Here is a 14,453-nt window from a genome sequence, read left to right as displayed (position 1 = left end):
ACGGGGACGACAGAGAATGAGATGGCTGGATGGCATCACCGACTCTGTGGACATGAGTTTGAGTGAACTCCGGGAGTTGGTGATGGACAGGGAGGCCTGGTGTGCTGTGATTTATGGGGTCGCAAAGAGTCGGACACGACTGAGAGACTGAACTGAACTGAACTGAACTTGGAGTTAAAATGAAAAGAAAGAGGCATTTCCATGTATACTCTCATTGAAAGAATTATTATTGGATGTACTTTGAGAAGAAAAGATGAACCCAGAAAGAAACGGAAGGGTACAAGAAACAATGTTAACCACAGAAAGTGATAAAGTTATGCTGATAAATCTAAATGAGCGTTGACTATAAACAAAATTTAAAAATTCTCATTTCTGTTAAAAGTACGCATATACATATTTTTAAAAGTCGCTTAATTCTCAAAGGTTCTAAAGATGGTCCCCAATGATCCTTGCCTTTTAGTCGTACACTTGTGTTGTACCCCACACTGAATAGAGCTGACTTGTGCCACCAGTAGGATGTTGCAGAACATAATGGTGTATGACATTTGAGGCTACATGACGAAAGACATTCCAGCTTCCACCTGGTTTTCTCTAGGCTTCCTTCTTCTGGGGGAAGGAGGCTGCCATGTGGTGAGGACACTCAAGTGGACCCAAGGAAAGGTCTGTGTGGCAAGGAACTGAGGCTTTGTGCTAATGATCAGCACTGATTCCCAGGTATGCCATTGGATCACTTTGGAAAGGGGTCCTTCAGTCTTAATCAAGCTTTCAGATGATTATGGCCCTGGCTGGGCTCTTGACTATGATCTTATGAGAGATTCTCTCATCTCCACCTAGCTAAACTCCTGAATTTCTGACTCATGGATATGAAATGAAGTAACAAACATTTATTGTTATTTTAAATTGATTAGTTTTGGGTGATTTGTTACACAATAGATAATTAATACAGGTGTACCTCATTTTATTGCATTTTGCTTTATTGTGCTTCATAGATACTCTGTTTTTTTGTTTTTGTTTTTTACAAATCAAAGGTTTGTGGCAATCCTGCATTGAAAAGTCTATCAGTGCCGTTTTCCCAGCAGCATTTGCTCATTTTGTGTCTTTCTGTCACATTTTGGTTATTCTAGCAGGGTCACACAGAGTCGGAGATGACTGAAGTGACTTAGCAGCAGCAGCAGCAGCAACAGAAGCAGCAGCAGCAATATTTTAAGTTTTTTTCATTATTAAGATATCTGTCATGGTGATCTGTGATCAGTGATCTTTGATGTTAGCATTGCAAAAAATTGAAGTTTCAGATGATAATATTTTTTGTGATCAAATATTTTAAATTATGTACATTATTCTTTAAATATAGTGCTATTGCATACTTAATAGACTACAGTATAGTGTAAGCATAACTTTTATATGTACTAGGAAACCAGAAATTCATGTGACTTGCTTTATTGCAATATTTGCACTCCTGAGGTAGTCTAGAACCAAACCTGCACTATCTCCAAGGTTCAGTTCAGTTCAGTTCAGTCGCTCAGTCGTGTCTGACTCTTTGCAACCCCATGAATCACAGCACGCCAGGCCTCCCTGTCTATCACCAACTCCCGGAGTTCACTCAAACTCATGTCCATCGAGTCGGTGATGCCATCCAGCCATCTCATTCTCTGTCGTCCCTGTCTCCTCCCACCCCCAATCTCTCCTAGCATCAGACTCTTTTCCAGTGAGTCAACTCGTCGCATGAGGTGGCCAAAGTATTGCAGTTTCAGCTTTAGCGTCAGTCCTTCCAATGAACACCCAGGATTGATCTCCTTTAGAATGGACTGGTTGGATCTCCAAGGTACACCTATATAATTTAAATGAAAATTTGCAGCCCCTTGTTCCCTCTTACTCCATCCTAGCTCCCATCCACTAAAGGCAAACACTTTCAACTTCCTTTAGCTAGTATGTTCTTGTTATTTGCCTCCATATTTTTACATGCCTTGCTTATATTTTTCTTATTTTTCATTAAGTATTATATATTGATTTCCTATTTTGGAAGACGATGCTATTTTTTTCCTTCCCAAATTCTCCAGCACTTCCCTTTCAAAGTAATTATATCATATTTTCTAGTTATTCAATGCTAATATTAGTATTACCACATCAGTACTATTCATAGCAAACTTGGAATTGTGAGATGACTACATTTCCTTTCTTCTATTACTTTCTGTTTTCTCTGGTGATAAAAATGGTCTATCTTTTTTTGTTTGATTAGATTTCCATTCCTAGGAGTGACTCACTCTCAATATGTCTGAATGTGTTAGGTAATCTATTAATTTCGTATTTTTCTTGGGGACATCGCCTCCTAGAACCCTGAGTCCTCCTCTTTCTGAACAGGGTGGCTGCACCCAGGCCTGCTGTTCAGCTGTCTTCCTGGGACATTCCTTCTCTGTCACCCTGGGGATTTCCTTTCCCCATAGCCTGTGTCTTATATCTTCCTCTTTCTTGATTCATTCCTTCATTTTGATGGAGTATATTCTCCAGCAGCTTCCTATGCAAGAGTGTGTAAGACCTAGGCTCAGTTTTTTTTTTTTTAACATTTTCACCCCTGAAAATGTATATTCTACCATCACATTTGAATGATGGTTAGGCTGTACATATAATTCTGAGTGAGAAATAATTTTCCCTCAGAATTTGAAGACACTACTCTCTTATATTTTAGCTTCCAGTGTTACTCTTCAGAAGTTCATTGATATTTTGATTCCAGATCCCATATAAGCGTTCTTTCTTCTCCTGGAAAAATCTTAGCCTCTTTTATCTTTATTGTTCTGATATTTAACGATTATATGTTTTGGTGGGATCTTTTTAAAATTATTGTCCTGAGAATGTGGAGATTCTCTTACTCTAGGAAACTCATGTCCTTTATTAGAAGGCTTTCTTAAATTATTTTTTGATACTTTTCTCTCTCCATTTTCTCTTTGTAGATTTTTTATTATTTGAATGTTAGTCTTTCTGGGTTGATCACTTAAAGGTCTCACTTTTCTCTGCTATTTTTAATCTCTCTCACGTTCAGAGTCCTTGGTTTTATTTCTAAACCTTATTCTACATTCCATTTCTATACTCATGTTTTTATTATCCACATATTTCTACTTATCTCTCTGAGGATACTAATTACAGATTTTTAAAGCAATTTTTTTTTCCTGTTCTCAAATTGTCTTTATTTCCTAAAAATTCCTTATTTACTTGTTTATTTTTGTTTCTCCACACAGGAAATTCAAATGATTGATGATGTTTGTTTGTTAATATTTAGGATAAAATATAAGAAGCTGTCTGTCAGCTCTGTGTACATCAGTGGGGTTTGTCCAAGGTAGATTTCACTATTGGACTGTCTAGCTGACAATTTTCTCATGGGTTCACAAATAGGATCTCTGAGACTTAGAATGAACAAAAGAATGTAAACACATGGAACAGTTATGAAATATTAATTGCATATTAGATGAAAAAGGATGTCAGTCAACACCATGCAAATTGTATTCTCTGACCACAAAACACATAAATTGAAAATTAACAATAAAAATCACATTAAATCTTCCACATGTTTAGAACTATAAGGAGTCACTCCTAAATAAACAGGTTACAAAAGATATCACAGTGGAAATTGCTAATTATTTAGAACAGAATGATAACAAAAATACCATATATCTCAACTTGTAGGATGAAGCCAAAACAAATCTGATTTTTTTGGCATTTATTACAAATAAGACAGGATTAAAATTAATTAATTAATACAAAGAGCTAGAAAAAGCATAACAGAGTAAACCCAAGTAAAGTGTTGTTGTTACTGTTCAGTTGCTAAGTTGTGTCCAGCTCTTTGTGATGCCATGGAATGCACCACTCCAGCCGTCCCTGTCCTTCATTATCTCCCAAAGTTTGCTCAAGTTCATGTCCATTGTGTCGGTATTCTACCTAACCATCTCATCCTCTGCTACTCCCTTCTCCTTTTGCCTTCAATCTTTCCCAGCATCAGGGTCTTTTCCAATAAGTAAACTCTTTGCATCAGGTACCCAAAATTATTGGAGCTTCAGTTTCAACATCAGTCCTTCCAATGAATATTCAGGGTTGATTTCCTTTAGGATTGACTGTTTTGATCTCCTTGCTGTCCAAGGGACTCTGAAGAGTCTTCTCTAGCACCACGGTTCGAAAACATCAATTTTTTGACACTTAGCCTTTTTTATGGTCCAATTCTCACATCTGTCCATGACTACTGGAAAAACCATAGCTTTGGCTACGCAGACCTTTGATGGCAAAGTGAAAGTCACTCAGTCACGTCCAGCTGTTTGCAACCCCATGGCCTATAGAGTCCATGGAATTCTCCAGTCCAGAACACTGGAATGGGTAGCCGTTCCCTTCTCCAGAGGATCTTCCCAACCCAGGGATTGAACCCAGGTCTTCCACATTGCGGGTGGATTCTTTACCAGTTGAGCCACAAGGGAAGCTGGCAAAGTGAGGTCTCTGCTTTTTAATACACTGTCTAGGTTTGTCATAGCTTTTCTTTCAAGGAGCAAGTGTCTTTTAATTTCATGGCTGCACTCACCATTTGCAATGATTTTGGAGCCCAAGAAAAGAAAATCTGTCACTGCTTCTACTTTTTCCCCTTCTGTTTGTCATGTAGTGATGGGACTGGATGCCATGATCTTATTAGTTTTTTGAATGTTGCATTTTAATCCAACTTTTTCATTCTCCTCTTTTCCCTTCATCTAGATGTTATTTAGCTCCTCTTTGCTTTCAGCCATTAGGGTGGTATCATCTGCATATCTGAGGTCGTTGATATTTCTCCCAACAATCTTGACTACAGCTTGTGATTCATCCAGCCTGGCATTTTGCATGATGTACTCTGCATATAAAGTAAGTAGGGGAGGAGATTAGTAAAAATAGTGAGGTTAGCAAAGTAGGACACAAAGAAGCAAAATACAAAAGCAGTTTAGTGAAAAAACACAACACACAATCTTTTATTTTTTATTTATTAAAAAAAAATATTTATTTGCAGTTGTGCTGATTCTTTGTTATTGTGCATGCGCTTTATCTAGTTGTGGCAAGCGGGGGGTATTCTCTAGTTGTGGTGTGTGGGCTTCTCATTGAGGTGGCATCTCTTGTGGCACACAGGCTCAAGGGTACTCAGACTTCATTAGCTGCAGCTCACGGGCTCCAGTAGTTGTGGCACACGGGCTTAGTTGCCTCAAGGCATGTGGAATCCAGGTCAGGGTTTGAACTGCTGTCTCCTGCATTGGCAAGTGGATTCTTAACCACTGGACCACCAGGGAAGTCCACAACACACAAACTTTCAGCAAGATTCATCAAGAAAAAAAAAAAGGTCATGAATAACAATATTTGAAACAAAAAACAGACATAACTAGAAATAAAGTAGAAATTTAAAACAATATAGTAAGAGAATGATAGAGCAATTTCTAGTCAGTGAAATTAAAAACAGAGAAAATAGATATTTTTCTAAAAATATGAATAATCAGATGACCCAAGAATATATAGAAATTTTTGATTAGCCATTAGTAATTGTACAATGAATCAAACATCTCCCTCTTCAAAACACATGAGTTTTAGCAGGAAGGTTTTATTGAACCTTCAAAGAACTACTTCATAAAATTGAACCAGGTAAGTTAATTTTTGAGGCTGGTATATTCTTGATACAAACCAAACAAGACTGGCTCAAGAAAAGAAAATTATAAACCAATCTCACTGGTAGCCATCCTCTAAGATGGCCCCTAGTGATCCTCATCTCCTGATATTCACATCCTTATGTAGATTCCCACAGTGAATTGTGGCTCGTCTGTGTGTTCACTAGAGTGCTGCAGAAGTAACAGCATACATCTGTGGAGGCTAATCCACAAAAGCCACTAGAGCTTCTCTGCCTTACCCTATGGACAGCTCGCTCTAGAGGAAGCCAGTTGCCATGTTATGAACACACTCAAGCATCCCTGTAGAGAGAACCATGAGATGAGGAACTGAACCTTTTGCCAACAGGGAGCACTAGTTTGCCAGTCATATGAGTGGGTCACCTTAGATGTGTTTCCTCCAGTCATAGTTGAGCCTTTGGACGGCTGTTCTATCGGCCATCTCGTGAGAGACCCTAAGACAAAACCACCCAGCTACGTCCCTCACATATTCCTGACCCACAGAAACTAAGAACAGATGCTTATTGCTGTTTTTATTTACGTGTTTATTTTTGGCTATGCTGGGTCTTTGTTGCTATGTCAGTTTTCTCTAGTTGGTGGAGAGTGGGGGCTACTCTCTAGTTGTGGTACAAGGGCTTCTCACTGGGGTGGCTTCTCCTGTTGCAGAGCACAAGCTCCAGGGTGCGGGCTTCAGCATGTGCAGCACGTGGGCTCAGTAGTTGCAGTTCCCAGGCTCGTGAGCACAGGCTCAACAGTTGTGGCACCCAGGCTTATTTGTTCCACGGCATGTGGAATCTTCCCAGATCAGGCATCAAACCTGTGTCTCTTGCATTGGCAGGTGAATTCTTTACCACTGAGCCACAGGGAAGTCCTATTGTTTTAATCAATAAGTTTAGGACAATTGTTTTTATTACAGTAGAGAACTGATACACACACTTGAGCTTCTAGATGCAAAAGTTATAAGCAAAAATACCAGCAAAATGAAATAAATGGAATATAGTTAGAGTTTGCCCCAGAGTGCAAGAATGTTTAGCTTAGAAAAGTTTATAAATGTGATTCGCCATATCAAAAGATCAAAGGAGAAAATGTATGTTCATTAAACGGATTCAGAGAAAACATTTGATGAAATTTTAAATTCATTCATGATAAACCTTACCAGTTTGGGGTTAGAAGGAAACTTTTTGAACACGACGAAGGTTATCCATCAATAATCCAGAGCAAGCATACTCACACAGCCCAATTTCAGCAGCTTTTCTTTTAAACTTAGGCGTAAGACAAGGATGCCTGCTATCATGATTTATTTTCCCCACTGGAAATCCTTGCCAATGCAACACCAGGGAAAATAAGGGGTTTGAGAATTGGAAAGGAAGAAATGCAGGTGTTCTTCTTGCAGATTATATTTGCCTATATAGATATTTAAAATAATTTATACATAAAATGCATCTATCTGACAGGCCTGGAGCTCTTACTGTCTGCTAAGGTTTCCATTACAGATGCAAGAAAAACGTGTCCTTGTGTTTTCAGTCTGTCTGATCATGGCAGCCCAGATTGAATGGGGGAATACAGGGAAAAAATTTTGCAACTCCCAAATAATCTTGTGAACAGTAAAAGCCCAATTTATTAAAAAACAAACAAACAAAACAAAAACAAAAAAGAATTTACAGATAAATTATTAAAGTATTTAATTCAGTTCAGCTATATTTCAGGACACAAGGTCAACACAGAAAAAATTACTAGTCTTCCTATTCATCAATCATGACCAGTTAGGAAATGTAATAGGAAAAATAAAGATCTCATTCATAATGGCAAGATAAAGTGTGAAGTGCCCAGTGATTAATATAACAGAAGATAGGAAAAATTTAATGGAGAAGATCACAAAGCATTGTGGGAAGAATACAAAAAAAAGATTTGAAAATGAATGAAGAGACATATGTTCATGGATCAGAAGACTCAATGTTCATGCCAATTTCTCCCAAATAATCCACAAATTTAATTAAACTTCAGTGAAAATTCCAATGGAGTTTTTTTTTATGGAATTTGACAAAATGATTTAAAAACTCATAGGGAAGAGCACGAGCTAGATAATTTTGGAAAAGAACACAAGGAGGTAGGATGGAAGGAAGACTTAACCTACAAGATAAGAAGACTTAGTGGCGTTGTAAAGGAATAGTAATTAGAGAGTAGGGCAGTGATACAGAACAGAGAGCCCAGGAAGAGACCCACGCACATATGGAAAAGATACACAACAGCTGATATTTCAAATCAGCAAGGGAAACAAATTACTTTTAAAAATAAATGATGCTTGAAAAATTGGTTATCCACATGGAAGAATATCAAATTAGGCTGCTAGTTCCATACTCCAAAATAAAGAACTAAACAGCTAATCTTTAAAGCTTTTAGAATAAATATAGAGAGAAGACTTTTGGGCACATAATGATTTCTTCAACAGAACACAAAAATAGATCATAAAAGGAATGAATGACATCTTACTTGTTTTAAATGAACAGCTTCTGTTCAAAAAAGGCATCTCAAAGAAACTTGAAGATGAAACTCAGACTAGGGGAAAATATTTGCTGCTTAGAGAACTGACAAAAGATTAATATCTATAATTTGTAAAAAAAAATTCTACAAGCGAAATAGGAAAGAGATAAATAATACAATAGAAAAATATGAAAGAGTGATTAAGACAAAAAGAAATCTGAAAGAGCAACTACTTTAATTATCAAGGAAAAAATTTAGACTATATGAGATACCATTTCACATCCATCGTACTGGTGAAGTAATTCAAAAGGGCTACTACCAAGTACTTATAAGGATGTAGAGTAGATAAACAGAAACTTTCATAGGCAGCTGGTGGGAAAATAAATTGGTACAATCACTTTGAAGAGCAATCTGGCAAGGTCTGGTAAACCTCAGATGTGCATGTCCTTCAACTCTGCAATTGACTTCTGGAGAAATCCTCGCACGAGCACTAGGAGATGGTACACGTCGTCAGATTCAACTTGAAAGCAGTCCTGCTACCAGAAGATTAAATGATGAATAAAGTCCTGTGACAATCAAAAAAAAGAGTCCAATATAACATTGCTTATAATAGGGAAAAACTGGAAATCATCTACATACCCATCAACAAGAGAATGAATGAATAAATAGAATACTACAAAACAGTGAAAATGTGCATATATAAATATGGATAAATCTCAAAAGCATAATGTTGAGAAAAAATCACTTTGTGAAATGACATGTAGAGTGTGATACATTTTGCGTGAAATTTGAAAACATGAATGTAATATATAGTTACATATATATATGTATGTAGGATACAGTGTAAACACACAGGGGGAAGATAAATACCAGAATCTGCAGAGCAGGGTGTTGGGCATTTAGATGTAAGGCAGTGAGCATCTTTGCTTGTTTGTTTGAAATGTTGTAGTCAAAATCATCATAACCCAGATCTACATAACTGTTAGTTCAGACAGGACTCTTGAGATCCCTGTGTGTCCATATTTCATGACACTGGGGTTGATGGTGGCCTCTCCCAGTAAATCCTGAGCTCCCTCAGGGGCATGATCTTTTCACTTGCCACATTCCTAGAGTTTGGCAGAGTGTTCAACCCATCCTTGTTGGTTGACAGACTGACTGATTAAGTGGGAAAAGCGGGAAATGTGAAAGGAGCAAGGCTAGGAGGAGGAAGGAGAGACTGAGATAGGCTTTCAGTGTCTGCCTCTGGCAGGGACTGTGGAGAGATGTAGGAAGGCTTGAGCAAAGCCGGAGAGATGATCTGTGCTGGCGGAGGTGTGATTAGAGCAGAAGCCTAGGAGGTTCGCTGAGCCTCTCACTGGGTGATGGGTAGTGGTGGAGTTGCCACCTGACATTTTATCTCTTTAGGAAAGAGCCCTGAAGAGCATGTAGGTCGAAGAAGATGACGAGTTAATTTTTTTTAACGTTATATGTTCTTTTTAAAATGATTCATTTATTATTTATTTATTTATCTATTGATTTTTGCCTGTGCTGAATCTTGGTTGCTGCGCGGGCTTTCTCTGATTGTGATGAGCAGGGGCTGCTCGTGAGTCGAGTCGTGAATTGTGAGTGAGTCGTGAGTGTGAGTGTGGGTTTCTCATTGTGGTGGGTTCTCCTGTTGTGGAGTGCGGGCTCTAGGGTGCAGAGGCTTCAGTCACTGTGGCTCCTGGGCTCTTGAGCACACGCCCCGTAGTTGCAGCTCATGGGCTTAGTTGCTCCTTGGCATGTGGGATCTTCCCAGACCCGGGATTGAACCGTGTCCCCTGCGTTGTCAGGCAGATTCTTTACCACTGAGCCACTGAATTTAATTTCAGACAATGATGCGAGCCCTCCAGGTGTGAGTACCCAGTGTGTACTAGGACATGTGGTCTAGAGCTTAGGGGAAATGCCAGAGCTAGGAGTGTAGACTTGGTTGTTTCAGGAGAAGGATATGGAGATTGAGTCTGTGATGAGCTTTCCCAGGGAGGCAGGTGGCTATAGACAGGCCCTGGGGAATATCAGTGTTTAAGGAAGGAGGATAGAGAAAGAACCCAGGCAAGGAGGCCGAATCCAGAGGAGGAGGCAAACAGGAGCAGCAAGATAAAATTTCAGGAAAGAGTCCCCTTTTGGTGAGGTCGGATAAGGAAGAAAGGTCCAGAAAGATAAAAACTGAATAGTGTCCTTTGAGTTTGGCAGAGGAAGGCTATTTACGGTCTTCGCTTAGGGAGTCTCGTTGGCGAGGTGAGGAGGAAGAAGACTGTGTTGTGTCATGGGCAGTGGTGAACCGCATATGAGCAAATGTGGAAGAGTGAATCTCCAAACCTGCTTTTTTCAGATTCCTGGACTTGAAGGGTAGACACAGATAGGTCAGTAATATTGCGGTGTGAATTTAGCGGGTGGGGCCTAGTTGACTCTGAAGAAAGTAAGGGAGGAAATTTTAAGACCGAGAGAGGCTTAAAATATGGGAGACAGGGAGAGAGAACTAATGAGTCAAGGTTTAGGCAGAAATGGAGGAACGCAGTAATGTTCACAATGCTAATTAGTACTAGTAACACTACTACTCAGTTCAGTTCAGTTCAGTCGCTCAGTCGTGTCCGACTCTCTGCGACCCCATGAATCACAGCACGCCAGGCCTCCCTGTCCATTACCAACTCCCGGAGTATACTCAAACTCATGTCCACAGAGTCGGTGATGCCATCCAGCCATCTCATTCTCGGTCGTCCCCTTCTCCTCCCGCCCCCAACCTTTCCCAGCATCAGAGTCTTTTCCAGTGAGTCAACTCGTCGCATGAGGTGGCCAAAGTATTGCAGTTTCAGTTTTAGCATCAGTCCTTCCAATGAACACCCAGGATTGATCTTCTTTAGAATGGACTGGTTGGATCTCCTTGCAGTATAAGGGACTCTCAAGAGTCTTCTCCAACACCACAGTTCAAAAACATCAATTCTTCGGCGCTCAGCTTTCTTCACAGTCCAACTCTCACATCCATACATGACCACGGGAAAAACCATAGCCTTGACTAGACGGACCTTGGTTGGCAAAGTAATGTCTCTGCTTTTTAATATGCTATCTAGGTTGGTCATAACTTTCCTTCCAAGGAGCAAGCGTCTTTTAATTTCATGGCTGCAATCAGCATCTGCAGTGATTTTGGAGCCCCAAAATATAAAGTCTGACACGGTTTCCACTCTTTTTCCATCTATTTCCCATGAAGTGATGGGACCAGATGCCATGATCTTTGTTTTCTGAATGTTGAGCTTCAAGCCAACCTTTTCACTCTCCTCTTTCACTTTCATGAAGAGGCTTTTTAGTTCCTCTTCACTTTCTGCCACAAGGGTGGTGTCATCTGCATATCTGAGGTTATTGATATTTCTCCCGGCAATCTTGATTCCAGCTTGTGCTTCTTCCAGCCCAGCATTCCTCATGATGTACTCTGCATATAAGTTAAATAAGCAAGGTGACAATATACAACCTTGACGTACACCTTTTCCTATTTGGAACCAGTCTGTTGTTCCAACACTATTACTAGCACACACTAATAGAGCCCTGACTATGCACAGGTGCTCTTCTAAGTGCTTAACAAATATTTAACTCTTTTAATCCTTACAACAAACCTATGAGGTCAGTACTCTACCTCCTTTTACAGATGAGGTAAACTGAGGTACTGAGTCTAAACAGTGATCATCATTATCATTTATTGGGCTCATACTTACTTATTGAATTTATTGGTGGCACTGGGTCTTTGTTGCTGATGGGTTTTTCCTCTAGTTGTGGACAGGGGGGCTATTCTCTAGTTGCGGTGTGTGGGCTTCTCATTGTGGAGCGCCAGCTCTAGGGTATGTGGGCTCGGTAGCTGTGGTGCATAGGCTTAACTGCTCCTCGGCACGTGGAATCCTCCCATCAGTTCAGTTCAGTTCAGTTCAGTCGCTCAGTCGTGTCCCACTCTCCGCGACCCCATGAATCACAGCACGCCAGGCCTCCCTGTCCATCACCAACTCCCGGAGTTCACTCAAACTCATGTCCACAGAGTCGGTGATGCCATCCAGCCATCTCATTCTCTGTCATCCCCTTCTCCTCCCACCCCCAACCTTTCCTAGCATCAGAGTCTTTTCCAGTGAGTCAACTCGTCGCATGAGGTGGCCAAAGTATTGGAGTTTCAGCTTTAGCATCATTCCTTCCAATGAACACCCAGGATTGATCTCCTTTAGAATGGACTGGTTGGATCTCCTTGCAGTCCAAGGGACTCTCAAGAGTCTTCTCCAGCACCACAGTTCAAAAGCATCAATTCTTCGGCGCTCAGCTTTCTTCACAGTCCAACTCTCACATCCATACATGACCACGGGAAAAACCATAGCCTTGACTAGACGGACCTTTGTTGGCAAAGTAATGTCTCTGCTCTTTAATATACTAGGGATTAAATCCAAGTTCCCTGCACTGACAGATGAATTCTTAACCCCTGGACCACCGGAGAGCTCCTTTTATTTATCAGCAGTATGATTCTTGACAACACCTCTATAATGTGTTAATAGATCAGTTTTACATAATAGGCATAGTAAGAAGACAGTCAGAGGCAGTCAGGACACAGAAAGAAAGTCTACCTTGATCTCTAGTTTTGGAGGGAAGGATGAATGTGGACACAGAGGTGGGTGCATAAATAAGGAAGGGGTGGAGAGAAGGCAACAGGACTTTGAGGCAGTTCAAGACAATGGCTTTGGCTTCTTTGGCAAATAGAGAAGGAACATTTATTATGGAAAACACAGGTAACAATAAAAGAAAATAAGAATAATTCTAAGCCTTTGCCATAATCACTTTTTACATCTTGTATTTCCTTCCAGAGTTTTCTCTCAGCATACATATACAGGTATAAATACATAACATGAGAAGTCAGTCGTTTGTTCTGATTGAAAGAATAAGAACAAACAAATCCAATAGAATCTACACCTTGCAATTTTGGAGTTACAAGCAGAACAGTTCTCGGTGTCAGGAGATAGTTCCCCCTTGTCCTGAGTGATCTCCCTGCAGGTCTATAGTTGTGCAAACCGTGCAAAGACCCTCTTCTGGCACACAGAGATTTGAGGCGCTGTGACCCGGAGAAGCCAGGCTGTCTTGCACAACATATTGAAAGATCACCTTTGTAGTGGGGCCGCGGAGTTGCCCCTCCAACCGACTGTTCTTGGAGAAGTATCTCAGACCTACATATGAGTTTAGCTCAATCCTAGAGGCAAAAAATATGCTTACTATGAGCCAATTACATATAAGAACAAAACAACATTTATATGTGTGTTTGTGTTCTTGTTGCAAAGGAGATTGTCCTAGATTAAATGGGGGGTTGTATGTGTGTGTTCTTCATTGAGAAAGTGCCAAAAATACATTCTGGCCTCAGGGATGCAGCCCCCATCAGAAATTGGGGGTAGGATTGGGTGAAGCTTCCTGGAATCATTGAAGGGTTCATTCAACAGATGGGTTCCCAATGAGTGGCCCAGTTGTCTGGGGAAGTGACATGGGGGTATGACAACTCCCTTGGTTTACAGAGGGTGTAGAAGACCGGCAAGCAGACACTTGAGAGGGGCTATAGGAGAGATGGAGGTGAGTGGCTCCGACCATAGGAAGTGGAAGGGACTGGACCCTGTACTGACCCCAAGCCTTTGGCTGCAACCTAAGGATAGATAAGGAATTTATTTGAAGAGGTGTTATCTCAGGACCCACAGTGATCAGTGGAGCCAAGAACTCAGACAGCACCTTTTGGGCTTGTTCTCTAGGAAAACTTGTTCAAGCAACAGCACTGCTTTTATAAATATAGAATTTTGTTTCACAGGAAGAAAGCGAAAGTCACTCAGTTGTGTCTGGCTCTTTGCAACCCCATGGACTGTAGCCTGCTAGGCTCCTCTGTCCAAAGGATTTCTCAGGCAAGAACACTGGAGCGGGTTGCCCTTCCCTTCTCCAGGGGATCCTCCTGACCTGGGGATTGAACCCGGGTCTCCTGAATTGCAGGCAGATTCTGTCCACATAGTCTTCATTAAACAATATTGTAAGCATCTCTTCATATAATTAAGCGTTCTATGCTATGATGTTCAGTGGTCACTGCATTGTGAATGGAACATTGCTTTTTTTTTTAAATTAGAGGATAATTGCTTTATTGTGTTGGTTTCTGCCGTTCAGCAACTCGAATTAGTCATAACTGTGTGTATGTGTTCAGTCACTCAGTTGTGTCTGACTCTGCAGCCCCATGGACTGTAGCCTGCCAGGCTCCTCTGTCCATGGAATTTTCCAGGCAAGACTACTAGAGTGGGCTGTCATTTCCTATTTCAGGGGATC

At 40.6% G+C, this 14,453-nt stretch overlaps 1 non-coding gene across 1 annotated transcript; it reads left to right on the top strand.

The window, feature by feature from the left end:
• Nucleotides 1–7,085: 7,085 nt before the first annotated feature.
• Nucleotides 7,086–7,216, top strand: LOC129553727 (small nucleolar RNA SNORA31). Its single transcript, XR_008685509.1, has one exon. It is a non-coding gene; the product is annotated as a small nucleolar RNA SNORA31 (small nucleolar RNA).
• Nucleotides 7,217–14,453: the final 7,237 nt, after the last annotated feature.

Source organism: Moschus berezovskii, chromosome 1 (genome assembly GCF_049115385.1).
Source record: "Moschus berezovskii isolate FMDL1 chromosome 1, NW_MosBer_1.0, whole genome shotgun sequence".
Lineage (NCBI taxonomy): Eukaryota > Metazoa > Chordata > Mammalia > Artiodactyla > Moschidae > Moschus > Moschus berezovskii.
Note: the sequence above shows the minus strand (reverse complement) of the source record. Positions and strands in the feature narration are given on the sequence as shown.